Source organism: Castanea sativa, chromosome 7 (assembly GCF_040712315.1).
Source record: "Castanea sativa cultivar Marrone di Chiusa Pesio chromosome 7, ASM4071231v1".
Lineage (NCBI taxonomy): Eukaryota > Viridiplantae > Streptophyta > Magnoliopsida > Fagales > Fagaceae > Castanea > Castanea sativa.
The window spans coordinates 23,090,676-23,105,654 of NC_134019.1; the positions used below are offsets into that span (position 1 = coordinate 23,090,676).

The 14,979-nt window shown below is 41.0% G+C and overlaps 1 pseudogene; it reads right to left on the bottom strand.

The window, feature by feature from the left end:
* Positions 1 to 314: 314 nt before the first annotated feature.
* LOC142644173 (alcohol dehydrogenase 1-like) overlaps positions 315 to 14,979 on the bottom strand; it is a 100,163-nt pseudogene continuing 85,498 nt past the window's right edge.

Sequence of the window (14,979 nt, forward strand, 5' to 3'; positions counted from 1 at the left end):
ATTACAGAATTGTGAAAATATACATTATTATACAAGGGACAAAATTTTGGTATAGTACCTTACGTGTTATTTCTTAGGTTTCCCTTTTAAGATTCTGTTATGTGAATTTTTTCTCATGGGATAGAAGTGTATTTTTCAGTTAAGTAGCCACATGACGGAATTTTAAGAGAAAAACTTAAGGAACAGCATCTAAGTACTATACCTAAATCTTTCCCTTATACAAGCTAATGGGGTTTTTGATTCTTCTTAACAAAAAGCAAATGAGAGACATAAGAATTAACCGATTTTCCTACAAGAGAACTAAAGTTATTTTTTTAGTTACACTCAAAGGCCTTGTTGATCTCTGAGAAAGGGACTTCATGGGTAATGAACTTCTCCAGCTCAAGCTCCTGTTTAAATTAGAAATTGTAAGAGTTACAGCATCGACAAAATACTGGGTCCTTTTGAGCAGAACCAAAAAAAAAAAAAAAGGATTTTTTTTGAATTTGACTTTACATACTGACTTCAAAAATCAAGTCACGTACTTTGCATGCGACTCTTAGAAGAAATGAGTAATAAACAAATTTAAAGACCAAAAAAAAAAAAATATGTTGGTGTTTTTTAAGAGTGCAAACAGATCCACTTCAAAGCATAGTTAGATTGGAATGAACAAAGCATAGTTGAAAGTTACATATCATTCTACTGGTCATTATAATGTCCTTTTCCAATTTAATATTGTGCATAGTGATGCTTATAGGAGTCATGCTTATCACTCCAAAATGAATTTCTAAATGTATTAATTAGTATGAAGAATGATCCAATAAATCATACTCAATCCTTCAATAGGCAGATCAGCTTACCTTGTTCATGCATCTTTCAACCACAGAAGGTAGGTCAGATCTTGGTTTGTAATTGCCAAAAAAGGTACCCTTAAGAGTCCTCTCAGTTAAGATATTCATTGGATGCGTTTTGAATGCATCATCTTTGTTTGGGACGCCAACAACTACAGCAATACCCCATCCCTGCAAAGAAACAAGCATTATGTCATAACTTAGAAGAGTTAAATTATACCATAATTACCATAAATTTCATCAAATAACTAGAAAAAAAGTTCATAAGAAATTACATCATGAACACATTCAAATGCAGATATCATAGCATTGGTACTACCAGTACACTCAACTCTTCGGTCAACTCCCCCACCAGTCATTTCAGCAATCACCTAAAGACAAGAAGAAATGTTATCAAAACAGTGAAATTTATATTTTTTTATTCATTACAAAACCAACTTTGAAAATATATAAGGAAAACAAACCTCTTGAACTGGCTTGCCATGGTCTTTTGGGTTGACAAACACAGTGACACCGAATTTCTTGGCTGTTGTTTTGACAAGAACAAGTAAGATGAGCATATAACAAAAACAGTAAACAAAATTCCATATTAACACATTGCATGTTAATCTTGGATCTCACTAACCTTCATCAAAACGCTTAGCATTCATATCAACCCCAATAATCCTTGAAGCACCAGCGATTCTAGCCCCTTCAGCGGCCTAATCATGTAAAACAACAAAAGCAGCCTCCTCATTAGCACAAGCAAAAGAGAATTCTAAAAAGAGGTACACCAAAAGAGGTTCAATCCAAAAATTGATAATGTTGTACAAGAGAGGAGAGACTCACAGCTAGACCAACAGCCCCCAATCCAAAAATTGCTACTGTTGACCCTTTTCTTGGTTTTGCAACATTCAAGGTAGCGCCAAGACCTACAGAACTCAATTTGATCTAATAAGAAAATGAAATGCATAATAATGTTACATAAAGTAGCTGAAATGCTTCTTTTGCTGACCTGTTGTGATTCCACAGTTGAGAACACGAACTTTATCCAGAGGAGCAGCAGGATTAATTTTGGCAACACAACCAACATGTACCATAGTGTATTCACTAAAGGTAGAAGTCCCAACAAAATGGTAAATGGGTTGTCCATTAATAGAAAATCTTGACTTTCCATCGTTGAGCATCACGCCTCGATCAGTGTTTATCCTCAAGAGGTCACACGTTGCTCTCCTCTGACTTGCAATGCCGACACTCCTTGCATTCCCCAGTGAAGACAGGAAGCACATGGTCACCAGGTTTGAGGTCTGTCACACCCTCACCGACGCTCTTAACAATCCTAAAATACCAAAATGACCAGAAAGACGACTACTTAGTAAGATAAATGTACCCAATTGTATATGAAAGGAACTAAAACACAATTAAAACTAATGGATATTTGTCCATATCCGCCAACTTCATGACCAAATATGCGAGGAAACAATGGGGTCTGCCCCTGCATATTCAAAAACCAACTGGTTTAGTTTCTCAACAAAAGAAAAAGAAAAAAAAAGAAAGTGTAAGTATATCTATCACATAAACTAAGTCGTCACAAGAATAATGCATTTCTATACACATGCTTAAGTTATAGATATGATTGAAAATGTGGTTACCTTGGCTTCCCAAAAGTAAACATTTGTGTGGCAGAGGGAGGTGAAGAGGATCTTGAGACAAACCTCCATCGCCTGTGGTGGTGCCAATTCCACTTCTTCTATCACCAGTGGCTTTCCGGCTTCCCATGTCACCGCAGGTGCAATGCATTTCCATCCATCAATTAATGACCCAAAAAAAAAACAATAAACATAAATATGACATAGCTCTAAAGTAGCTAAAAACATAATACTGTTTGCTTACGGAATGCTAAAAGGTATGAATACTCTTTATGCACTAAGATAAGGGAGATTTGACTCATGGCTCTCCTCTTTTAGGAGAGTAGACAATACTCTTCTAAGAACAAAGAAATAATACCCTCAAATTTCTCACTAAAGATTCCACGAAGTAGGCTTGTTTAAATTTCATACTGAAATTGCAATGTAAAGCCTAAATCTAAGGAAGCATTATTCACAAACTCTAAATGTATCATCCTAAACAAGTAAAAAAAGAAAAATAAAAAAAGAAAAGAAAACGGTCAGATTCAGTCAACTCTGGTTACTACTTTAAACTTCTCAAGTAGCCCTATTCCTAGTGGCAAAGAGTATTTCCTCGTTATATTGTGTAAAATACACAAGTCACAAGAGTTCAATTTGTATGAGACAATCAAAAGAAAATCATCTCTTTGCATTGATTAACACTTTTGGTACACAAATAGTGTTGGAAAAATAGCATGGAGTGAATAAGAAATTGATGTTTTCCATATTCACTTGAAGATGTTATTGAAAATGGTAGAAATCCTAAGTCCCACATAGAATAGGAAAGAGATAATATATGAGTTTATATGCTCATGAGTTGGACATTGGGTTGAGCTTTGGCATATATGGACTGGGCCTACTTGTCTAAATAATAATACTTTATTATTTTAATTTTTTAGTCAATTAGTCTGTGCACAATAGTTATTACTGAAACAGAGTGCCTGTTCAGTAACGTATAATTTTTCATAGTCTCTCATTCATAAAAAAAACTACTTTTTCAAAAAACTCTCCCAGTGAGAATATTTTATGCATTTCATTTTGTGTCAAAGAGAGAGAAAGAGACATTGAGTAGTTCACAGAGTCTGACCTTGTGTGCTTCGTTTCATGCTGTAGATCATTTTATCGTGGGAGGCAGACGTCCATGAAACTTAAAGTACCACATTGAATGTGTGAGGGGACGAAATATGTTTTAAGGAGATTGTGTCAAACATAAGACTTGATTTGATTCAATCATCCTTCATGCATTTGGTTTGTGAGTTTTTAATTATATTGCAGATTTCTTTTATATATGCAGTTTATATATATATATATATATATATATATATATATATATATATATATTGTTTTTCCTATTACTTATTTTGTGTTAATATTACTTATAATTGGATCTGTGTGTTATTTCATTTTACTTAATCAAAAAAGTAAATTGTTGAAATATAACCAACAGTCTTAAAGCAAAAATTTTATTTCTTTAATTTATTTTTGTGATTATTGTGTGTATTGGCATGCTTTACTGTGCAATTTTAAATCTTTGGGTTCTGGGGAGTTTCGCGAAATTGTATCGTGACTGTGCGAGATTGGTTTGACTTGATACGGTTTTTCATAAACTGTAGTTAATCTTTAATGATTGCAAGTTGCATTTGATTTTGATTGGACGACAGGTTTGATTGATAATCTTGAATGGTAAACGTGTACAGTCGCTAATCTTGCCTTGATATATACGTTCTTGTCCTTTGTACAATTGGCCTTAAAAAAATATTTTGCAGTTATTATTAATCAGTGAACTTTGTATTGGGCAGTACAAATTTATATATTTGTTTATTGTGTTATATTGCCAATATGAGTGTTCTATTCATTAGAATATCTCTTTTATAACTTCAAAAAAAAAAAAAATATATATATATATATATATATATCTCTTTTTTTTTTTTTTTATTAGAAATCTGGAAAGAACTTCGTTAGACCGAAATATGATACAAATTTGTTACATCTTTGAGCACTTGGTCAGCAATAATGGGAGGAGTATCTTCTACCCATATTTTACAATCCTTAATAGATTTGGCCATCCTAGCCATCACATGAGCTGCTACATTTCCTTTTCTACTAACATGGGATGCAGTCCACGCCTTAAAGCAGCTAAGGCTTTGCAAACAGCCCTCAATTATTTTCTGGATAGACCACAGGCAAGCCTCAGGATTTAGCAAAGCATTGATAACTACTTGGGCATCTCCTTCAACTATGATCTCCCTCAACCCCAGCTCCCATGCTAGCTGAACTCCTTCCTACATTGCCCTTGCCTCTGTTTCCAAGGCCTTTAGAGGTAGCTCCACCTGTTTGCTCATAGCTCCCATCATCAGCCCCCCTTCATTCCTTATAACCACCCCCACCCCGCAGCTTCCGGATTCCATAAAAACAGCCTCATCCACGTTTATTTTATACCAACCACACGTAGGGGGAGACCAGAGAGACTTAGAGGGAATTGAAGGCTTACTTGTGCTTTGATTTTTCTGCCTAAACTCCTTTACATATTCTGATACTTCTTTTGTAATTTTGCCTGCATCCTTCCGTAAACCCCCATACTTTAGTGCATTTCTATGGTTCCAAAGGCTCCAAGCCGTGACTGCAAAAGTATCCCTATCAGTGGCTGGTTTCCTCTCTTTAATTTCCCATACTATGTCTAGGAACTCTTGAGGCTGGTTGGGTATTGCTGGCAGCTTGAGTCTTGAATTACTCCAGACCTCCTCAGCAAGCTTGCACCCCCACAATACATGCCCCGCTGATTCACCCATCCCACAAAGCAGACAGCCAACCTCAATGTTCATTCCTTTCGCTTTTAGACGTTGCTTTGTAGGGAGGATGTCCCTACACGATCTCCACATGAATTGCTTGATTTTGTTGGGGCATTCTAACTTCCAAATTAAGTTCCAAAGGGATCTCATCTTATAGTTTTCCGACACACCCCCAGCGTCCACTTTGAGACACCTCTCCTTCAAATATTTTTGGGCAATCTTGTATGCACTCTTCACCGAGAACCTCCCATTAGTAGTCCAAGCCCAAATTAAGGAGTCATTCAGCCAGCGAGGGCTGATGGATATCCCCAGAATAGTTTCAGCTTCATGGGGGAGGAAGGAACTTCTTACTTTGCTCACATTCCACGACCTCTTCTCCCTATTCAGCAACCAGGCAACTTTGCTTGACTCAAGAGGGATCTTCGGGCTGATGACCTTGAAGGAATCCAGGCTGGGTAACCACTTATCCTCCCAGATATCAATTTTTTCACCATTTCCCACAATCCACCTAGACCCCGAAACCACAACATCCTTGGCTGCAAGAATGCTCCGCCAAGCGTATGAGGGCCTCCTTCCTAGCACAGCCTCCTTGAAAGGTCGATCAGCAAAGTATCTTGCTTTGAATACCCTGTGCAATAAAGAATGAGGATGTTGTTGGATTCTCCATCCTTGTTTTGCTAGGAGAGCAAGATTGAAAGCTCTCAAGTCTCTAAAGCCCATGCCCCCCTCTTCTTTTGGAACACTAAGCTTCTCCCATGCTATCCATGCCATTTTTCTCTCCTTATCTTTCTACCCCCACCAAAAGCTACTCAACATTGCATTTAATTCCTTACAAAGCGAATCTGGCAACTTGAAACAACTCATCGTGTACATTGGCGTGGCCTGGGCAATGACTTTGATTAAGATCTCCCTACCGGCACTTGAGAGCAATTTTCCCTTCCACCCTGCAATCTTCTTGCCCACTTGGTCCTTAATACGGTTAAAGGCCTTCCTTTTCCCCTTCCCTACTAGAGGGGGCAAGCCAAGGTACTTCTCATGATGTTGGATAATCTGAGCCCCAAAGATTAACTTTATTTGTTCTTGAACCTCTCTCTTTGTGTTCTTGCTGAAAAATAAAGAAGTTTTATCCTTATTTAATTTTTGCCCCGACTCTGCCTCATAATCCTCCAAAACTTTAAGGATTCTTCTACCCTCCTCCACCGATGCTCTACAAAAAACAATGCTATCATCGGCGAAGAAAAGGTGAGAAATTTTGGGTGCCCCACGACAAACAGAAATTCCCCGAATATTTCCTTTCTCTTCCTCCTTTCTTAGCATTGCCGACAAGCCCTCAGCACACAACAAGAACAAGTACGGGGATATTGGATCACCTTGCCTAAGCCCTCTTGATGGAACAATGTTTCCTTTAGCTTCCCCATTCATTAACACAGAATAGGAAACTGTGCTAATGCACATCATCACCAAAGAAATCCATCTCTCATTAAACCCCAACCTTCGCATAATCACCTCAAGGTACCGCCATTCCACCCTATCATATGCTTTACTCATGTCGAGCTTTAAAGCCATCAGGGCCTCCTTTCCTTTCCTTCTCCCATTAATGCAGTGCATTGTTTCAAAAGCCACAAGTGCATTATCTGTAATTTGCCTCCCTGGAACAAAAGCACTTTGAGATTCATTAATAACATCGGCAAGAATTCTCTTTAGCCGATTTGCAAGCACCTTCGAAATTATCTTATAGCTAACATTACACAAGCTAATAGGGCGAAATTCAGTAATTTTTTGAGGAGACTTAACTTTTGGAATAAGACAAATATAAGTTTCATTCAAGCCAGGAGGCATCACCCCAGTATTAAGAGTATTCAACACACAATTGATAACATTTGTTCCAACAACATCCCAGTATGTTTGATAAAAAATTGGGGACATACCGTCTGGGCCTGGAGACTTATTTGGGTGCATTTGTTGAAGCGCATTCCATACCTCCTCCGCTCTGAAGTTAGCTGTTAGTATCGCATTCATAACTGGGGTCACTTTAGGATGAATAGCACTTAGGCTTTCTTCAAAAACTGCAGGCTCATTTGATTTGAAAATGGAACCAAAATACTCCAACACGATGCCCTCAATGTTCCTTGGGTCTTCCTGCCATCTTCCACCCGAGTCTAGCAACCCCATAATACTGTTTCTTTTACGCCTTTGGCTCGCTGTGGCATGAAAGAATTTTGTGTTTTGGTCTCCCCATTTCATCCACATAGCTCTTGACCTCTGGTTCCACATTATTTCCTCCCTGGTCAGAACTTCATTAATCTCCAATTTCAGTTGTTGGACTTGTTCTGCCTTATCATGAAGGCTGTTCATAGACTCAAGCTGGTGAAGCTGCTCTCTCTTTTGTTTTATACATTGGTTCACATTGCCAAACTCTCTCCAGTTCCAACTCTTTAGCATTTCCTTGCAATATTTCAGCTTATCCATAAGTTGAACACTATCCGAATTCCCACCCGCTTCCCAAGCCTCTTCCACCACCTCACGACATCTGGTATCTCTGACCCACATAGCTTCAAACATAAATCTCTTCTTTTGTGGTCATCTATTCTGTTTCCTTTTCAGACTTAGTTTAATGAGGCAGTGATCCGATATTGACATTGAAGAGTGGAACACTCTGGCCTCCGGGAATCTCCGCATCCAGTCTTCATTAGCCACTACTCTGTCAAGTCTAATCTTAGTTCTTTCTCCCCCAAAACGTCTGTTACACCATGTATATTTCTGCCTAGTAAATCCAAGGTCAACTAGTCCGCACCTGTTCAAACACTCCCTGAACGCCACCATTTGTTTTGCCTCACGTTCAGCACCACCCAATTTCTCATCAGAAAAAAATATTTCGTTAAAATCGCCCATAACTACCCATGGCATATTACATTGAGAATGTAAAGAATCTAACAATTGCCATGAAATGTACCTTTTGTTGGTGTCCGGGTGTCCATAGAAGCCAGTGGCACGCCATGGCTCAGAAGACAGAGATTCACGAACAACCACATCAATGTGCGAATTCGAACAACTCTTAAAATCAATCATGGAACCTTCCTTCCATAATAACGCCAAACTGCCACTTCTTCCATCACTAGGGACAATAATCCCCTGAGAATACTCGAGCTTTCGTTGAACTCCTTTTATCCGATTTACGCCAGCCTTCGTTTCTGCTAAGAAGACCAACGTTGGGTCAGTAGCCTTCACCTCATCGGTGAGAATCCGAACCGCCAGGTTTGACCCTAAGCCCCGGCAGTTCCAAGCTAAGAAAGTCATTGAGCTCGGCGGTGCTGCCTCGCAGCCACCGCCTCACCGCCATCCATATTGTTTGCATGTTCTGTCTTAACTTGCTGTTTGTCTTTCCCCCTAATACGTTTCAGCTCCTTTGCATTTGGGTCTAATTCTGTCAATGGTGTTGGGCCCTCCCTTTTACGTTTTGCTGGACTTGTATTTTTTGTGGTATCTGACTTGGTTTCCCTTGCTAGCCTCTTCCAATGCTTTGAAGCTGGGCCCACTTTTTCTGCCACCCAGCCCAAATTTTGGTCAAAGCTCATTGCCATTGGGCCTATTTTGGGCCTGGGCATCTCCTCCTCTATTCTGGGTTGGGTGGGACTTTTGTTTGGCGCCAACTTAAACTTGAATCGTGGCTCGGTCTTGTCCTCATCTGTCATATCCCACTACATAGCCATCTCCGTGTCAGATTGGGCTGTTGAACACCTTAGGCACTCATCACCTACACTAGCTTCCTTTCCTCCCACTTTCTCAGTTCTCACATTGACCTTTCCTGATTCATGCAAGGCACTCCCCCCCTCACACCGACTGTCAGACTTTGGGAACTCCTCCCCCGGTGTCTTGAGATTCACGCCTGATTGTGACAGCACCTGCTCTCCATCCTTCCCCTGTTCTGTGTCGATCACCTTCCTGGCCTCCCAAATCATCACTGCTTCCGGCTCGGTATGGCTCTACCGGTTTGCCTGACCCCTCCCCTGACTTGCTTTTACCGTATCTCCTCCAAATCTCTGCCACGAATCTCCCCTCAGCCATGCCCCGTACTGCAAGCTCCCTTCCTCCACAACTCCATTTACCAAAGTCCCTTCCAGACATTCTTTAATGCCATGGTCAAGCAAACCACACCTATAACAAAAATTTGGTAACCTTTCATACTTAAAGTTAATCCACCTACTTTCTCCTCCTTCAACGTTTATTTTCTTTCCCCAGATAAGCTTTTTTGTGGCATCAATACTCACACGAACCCTCAGGCATCTCCCCCATTGAACGCCTGAGTCCGAGACATCTACTTCCAGCACCTCACCAAGCTTCGACCCGATTGCCTATCTCGTATCCTTTGTTCTGCTCTTGAGTGGAAGATTGAAAATCTGAACCCAAAAAGGAGATTGCTTCATTTCAATGTCTTTTGGAACTAGGTCCCCCTCAAACTCCTTCATGATAATCAATTGTTTTTCAAAACTCCATGGGCACATCTCGAGGACCTTCTGTTTGTCCTTCCCATCCCCAAACTCCGCCAGAAACAGATCATCCCCTATATCTGAGACTTGGAGTCCTCTATTAGGCTTCCATAGCATTCTCAAGTTTTTCCTCAATGTGTCAAGATTTATGCTTCTCTTGGTCAGTATCTTCATGACAATGCAATTTTTTCCCACAGCTTTCGCAGCCTTTGTACAACTGCTTCCTAGTTCTATACCTTCATCTTCCTCTTCTGTAAATGTTAGTTTACTCCACATCTTCTCCAGTTCTTCAGCCATTTGATTTCCTTATCACACACTACAGCAAATACCACACCACCAAGACTACAAGATATCCTCCCTATCCAGAACCTGACCTCACGCGTGGAGATCACTAAAACTCCTGTAAGAATACAGGACAGTCACTGCTACCACATGCCCCAGGACATGAGAGCACTGAATGGTTGGAGTTTATTATATATATATATATATCTCTTTTGTCTTTGCTCTTAGCATTTTTTTAATAAGAGGCCATTCTTAACTTTGATATTAAACCAGTTCGTGATATATACTGATGGGACTGACAAACTCTCTTTTCCTGGACGACCTAATCAAATACACTTCTTTACCTTGAAGCAACATGGACAAAGGTAAGCAAATCATTAATAAGGGGAGTCAATACTTTGTACAATTACCAATTAGCTGTCAGATCGTTGGACGAACATCAAAACCTGCGTTAATGAGCCCTAGGACGTTACATAAAGGCACTAAAGCCACAATGCAGCACTGGCTCTGTAGATCCAAGCACTTACAGCTAGCGTGGAAGAACTCACCAAACAAAATCAAGAGATGAGACAATGACTCCAATGGGAAGACAACCGGTCCAGGATCAATCAGGAAGACGAGGTAAATAGCCAAAGACGGAGTGATTGTTGAAGGCTAACCACTCTAGATGGACCAAGCTCATTGCTTTTTCGGGAAATGAAGAAGGAGATGAATGAGCTAAGGAACACCATTAAAGGAAAAACATATCGAAGCTTGGACAGGATGGTCAGGACGATGTATTCCCCCTTTACGGCAATAGTTCTGGAATGCCCAGTGCCGTCAAAGTTTCGCTTGCCTCAGCTTGAATCGTTTGACAAACTTAAGGATCCCTTGGACCACCTCAATACTTTTAAGACGACACTAGGCTTCCAATAGCCCCCTGACGAAATAATGTGCTGCTATTTCCCCACTACTCTCAAAAGGGTTGCAAGGGAATGGTTCACGAAGTTATCCACATTGTCTATCGACAACTTCGAACAGTTGAGTAGTTCCTTCCTACGCCATTTCGTCAGAGGACAGTGCCTTAAGAGACCAGCAGACCACTTACTCACAATCAAACAGGGGGAAAAGGAGACCCTTAGGTCGTACGTGAAGTGTTTCACCCGCAAAACTTTGGAGGTAGATAAAGCTGATGACAAGGTGCAGTTAACAACCTTTAAAGTTGGATTGAAATCCAGAGAGTTCGTGGTATCACTCACAAAGAATCCCCTAAAAACAATGGTTGAGATGCTCTTGAAGGCCCAGAAGTACATGAACGTTGAAGAAATTTTAGCCGCAATAAAAGATGTAGAAAAAACCAATGAAAAATGAAGGAAAAAGGACGGCTAGAAAGGACGGAAAAGAGAACGCTCAGATCGTCAGACTAATGATAAAGGTAAAAGGAAAGACGAAAAAGGTCCTTAAACAGTAAAATTCACTCCTTTAGTTATGCCCGTTTACAAAATTTTGGCGCATATTAAAGATGAGCACTACCTCAAATGGCCTAGGCCATTACATTTGTCACCCAACATGCGTGATAAAAAGAAGTATTGTCGTTTCCACAAGGATCACGGTCATTACACAGAAGATTGTAGGGACTTGAAGGAGCAGATAGAGGAGTTCATACAAAAAGGGAAATTGCAGAGGTTCGTGAGGAAGGGAGAACCTGGTGGGTCAAAAGACAATGACAAGAACAATCGCGAAGCCACACCAAAGGACGAGGACTATACGTCCCAATGTCGTCCAAGCATGATCGGGGATATAAAGACGACCACGGGTGGCCCATCCATAGGAGGGTCGTTCAAATCCCTTAAGAAGTCATATCAAAGGCAGGTGAATAACATCCACAGAATACCCTCCCTTGAAACAAAGACAAACGGACAGAGATATGTTTTTCTCTAAAGAAGATGCTAGAGAAGTGAAGCAACCACATGACGACCTCTTGGTCATAACGCTCATGATAGAAGGATTCAACACTAGGAAAATCCTCGTAGATAATGGCAGTTTTGCAGACATCATCTACCTTTCCGCCTTTCAACAGTTGAAGCTAGATCTAAGAAGATTGCGCCTTTTTGAGTCCCCTCTCGTCAGCTTTAGTAGGGATAGGGTGTATCCCAAGGGCATAGTGACTTTGATAGTCACAGTAGGATCTTATCCATAACAGTTTACTCATCAATAGGATTTCCTAGTGGTAGATTGTCCCTCTTGATACAACGTGATCATTGGGAGGCCCACACTTAACCATTGGAAGGTAGCCACTTCCACCTATTGCCTGAAGATGAAATTCCCAACGGAAAACAAAGTAGGCGAAGTGAAAGGAGATCAAGTATTGGCTAGGGAGTGTTACCAAGTGGTGCTTGCAGCTAAGAAAAACCATATGTGGATGATCGAGGAAAATGAGAAGGAGAAGGTAGAGGCCTTGGAAACTGTGGAGCTGGTAGAGAGGGAACCAATGAATACCACCAGAGTAGGGACGACCATGAGTCTAGACACAAAAAAGAAGCTAGTATAGTTCCTCAAGGAGAACCTGGATATTTTCTCTTGGAGCCACTAGGACAGGCCAGGCATATCCCCAGAGATTATCCAACACAAGTTAGATATGGATCTCGAGAAAAAGCCCGTCTAGTAGAGACGACGAGTGTTTTCTCTAGAGGGGAACCAGGCGATCATGGACGAGGTAAATAAGCTACTACAAGCAAAATTTATCCATGAGGTCTACTACCTAGACTAACTGACCAATGTCATCCTCGTTAAGAAGGCAAATGGGAAGTGGAAGATATGCGTGGACTTCACAGACTTGAACAAGGCCTACCTAAAGGACAGCTTCCCATTGTCGATCAGATGGTGGATTCCACAACAGGGCACAAACTCCTGACCTTTATGGATGCATTCTCAAGGTATGACTAGATAAAATTGGCAGAGGAAGACCAAGAAAAAACTGCGTTCATCACAAGCTAAGGGCTCTACTGTTACAAGGTAATGCCCTTTGGGTTGAAAAACGCAAGAGCAACCTACCAAAGGTTAGTAAATAAGATGTTCAATAAACAGATCGAGAGGAACATGGAAGTGTATGTGGATGACATGCTCTTCAAGAGTAAGGAAGAATCAACTCATTTCGATGACCTCCAAGAGACGATTGAGACTTTTAGACGATACTAGCAAGTGCGCTTTTGGGGTGGTATCAGGGAAGTGCTTGGGGTTCATGATGTTCCAGAGGGGAATAGAGGCAAACCCAGAGAAGGTACAAGCTATACTAGAGAAGGCGTCACCAAAGACCGTGAAGGAAGTCTAAAAGCTCACAGGAAAGATAGCAGCGCTCAACAAGTTCTTCTCGAAGGCGATGGAAAAATGCTTGCCCTTTTTCAAAACATTAAAGCAAGCCTTTATCTAGACGGACAAGTGTGAGAAAGCCTTCTAGGAACTCAAGCAGTACCTGAGCAATCCACCCCTTCTGAGCCTGTCGAAGGAGGGAGAGAACTTGTATTTATATCTGGCAGTATCAACTATGGCTGTGAGTGCTGCCTTGATTTGAGAAGAGGATAGAAGACAGCTCCAAATCTATTATGTCAGCTAGGCCTTCTAGGGGGCAGAAGCCAAATACCCACGGATAGAGAAAATTGCACTCGCATTGATCGTCGTTGCACGTAAGCTGGGCCCTTATTTACAAGTGAATCCTATCATGGTAATGACAGACCAACCTATAAAAAAGGCAATGAACAAGCCCGAGGCTGCGTGAAGAATGATCTAGTGGGCTATAGAGCTCAACCAGTTTGACATAGAATACCACCCTAGAATAGCTATTGAGGCATAGGCATTGGTAGACTTCATCGTTGAGTTTATAGTTCCCGACAAGGAGGAGAATATGGATGAGGTGGAAAGATGGACAATTCAGACTGATGGTTCGTCAGTCCAGAAGAAAGGCAGGGTAGGGGTCATTATCATTACCCCTAAAGGAGAGATGCTCAAATATGGAGTTCAGTTAGCATTCCTGGCCACCAATAATGAACCTAAATACAAGGGAGTACTGACGGGTTTAAGGGTCAGAAAGGCGCTAGGAATAAAAAATTTACTCCTCCAAAGTGATTCCAAGCTTGTCGTGGGTCAGATAAAGGGGGAGTTTGAAGCGAAAGAGGAAAGGATGCAAAAGTACCTAAAGTTGACGAAACTTCTAGTGCAGGAGTTTGACAAGTAGAGTTCACACAGATTCCCTGAAGTCAAAATATGGGGGCAGATGAGTTGGTGAAGCAGTCATCGTTAAAAGCAAGGCTAACAGATATAGATTTAAAGATTGAAGTCTAGAAACATTTGAGCATCGAAGAGGTCCTTACCTTCGCAATCCAGAGTGGGAATAGCTGGATAACCTCGATCCTGTCCTTCCTTCAGGACGGACAGCTTCCACAAGACGTTGAAGAAGCTAGGAAAGTAAGGAAGAGGGTAGCTCGGTTCACGATCTTGAATGGCTCCTTGTACAAAAGGGGCTTCTTTATGCCGTACCTAAAGTGTGTCAATGAAGAAGAAGCAAGGTACATTCTGGAAGAGATCCAAGAAGGAATCTATGGAGACCATGTAGGCCCAAGACCCCCTCATCAGCAAAATTATCCAGATGGGTTACTTTTGGCCTACCTTGCAGCAGGACGCAAAGGAGTTCATTAAGAAATGCGACAAATGCCAGAGGTTTGGAAACGTCCAACGCATCCCATCTGAGGAACTGGTGACAATATCCTCCTTGTGGCCGTTTGCTCAATGGGGACTTGACATCATCGGCCCATTACCCTAAGGTAAAAGACAGATAAATTTTTTACTGGTTGCTATTGATTATTTCACAAAATGGGTTGAAGCAGAAGCACTATCAACCATAACGGAGGCAAAGGTCTAGAACTTTGTATGGAAGAACATAGTTTGTCGATTCGGGATCCCATGGACGATC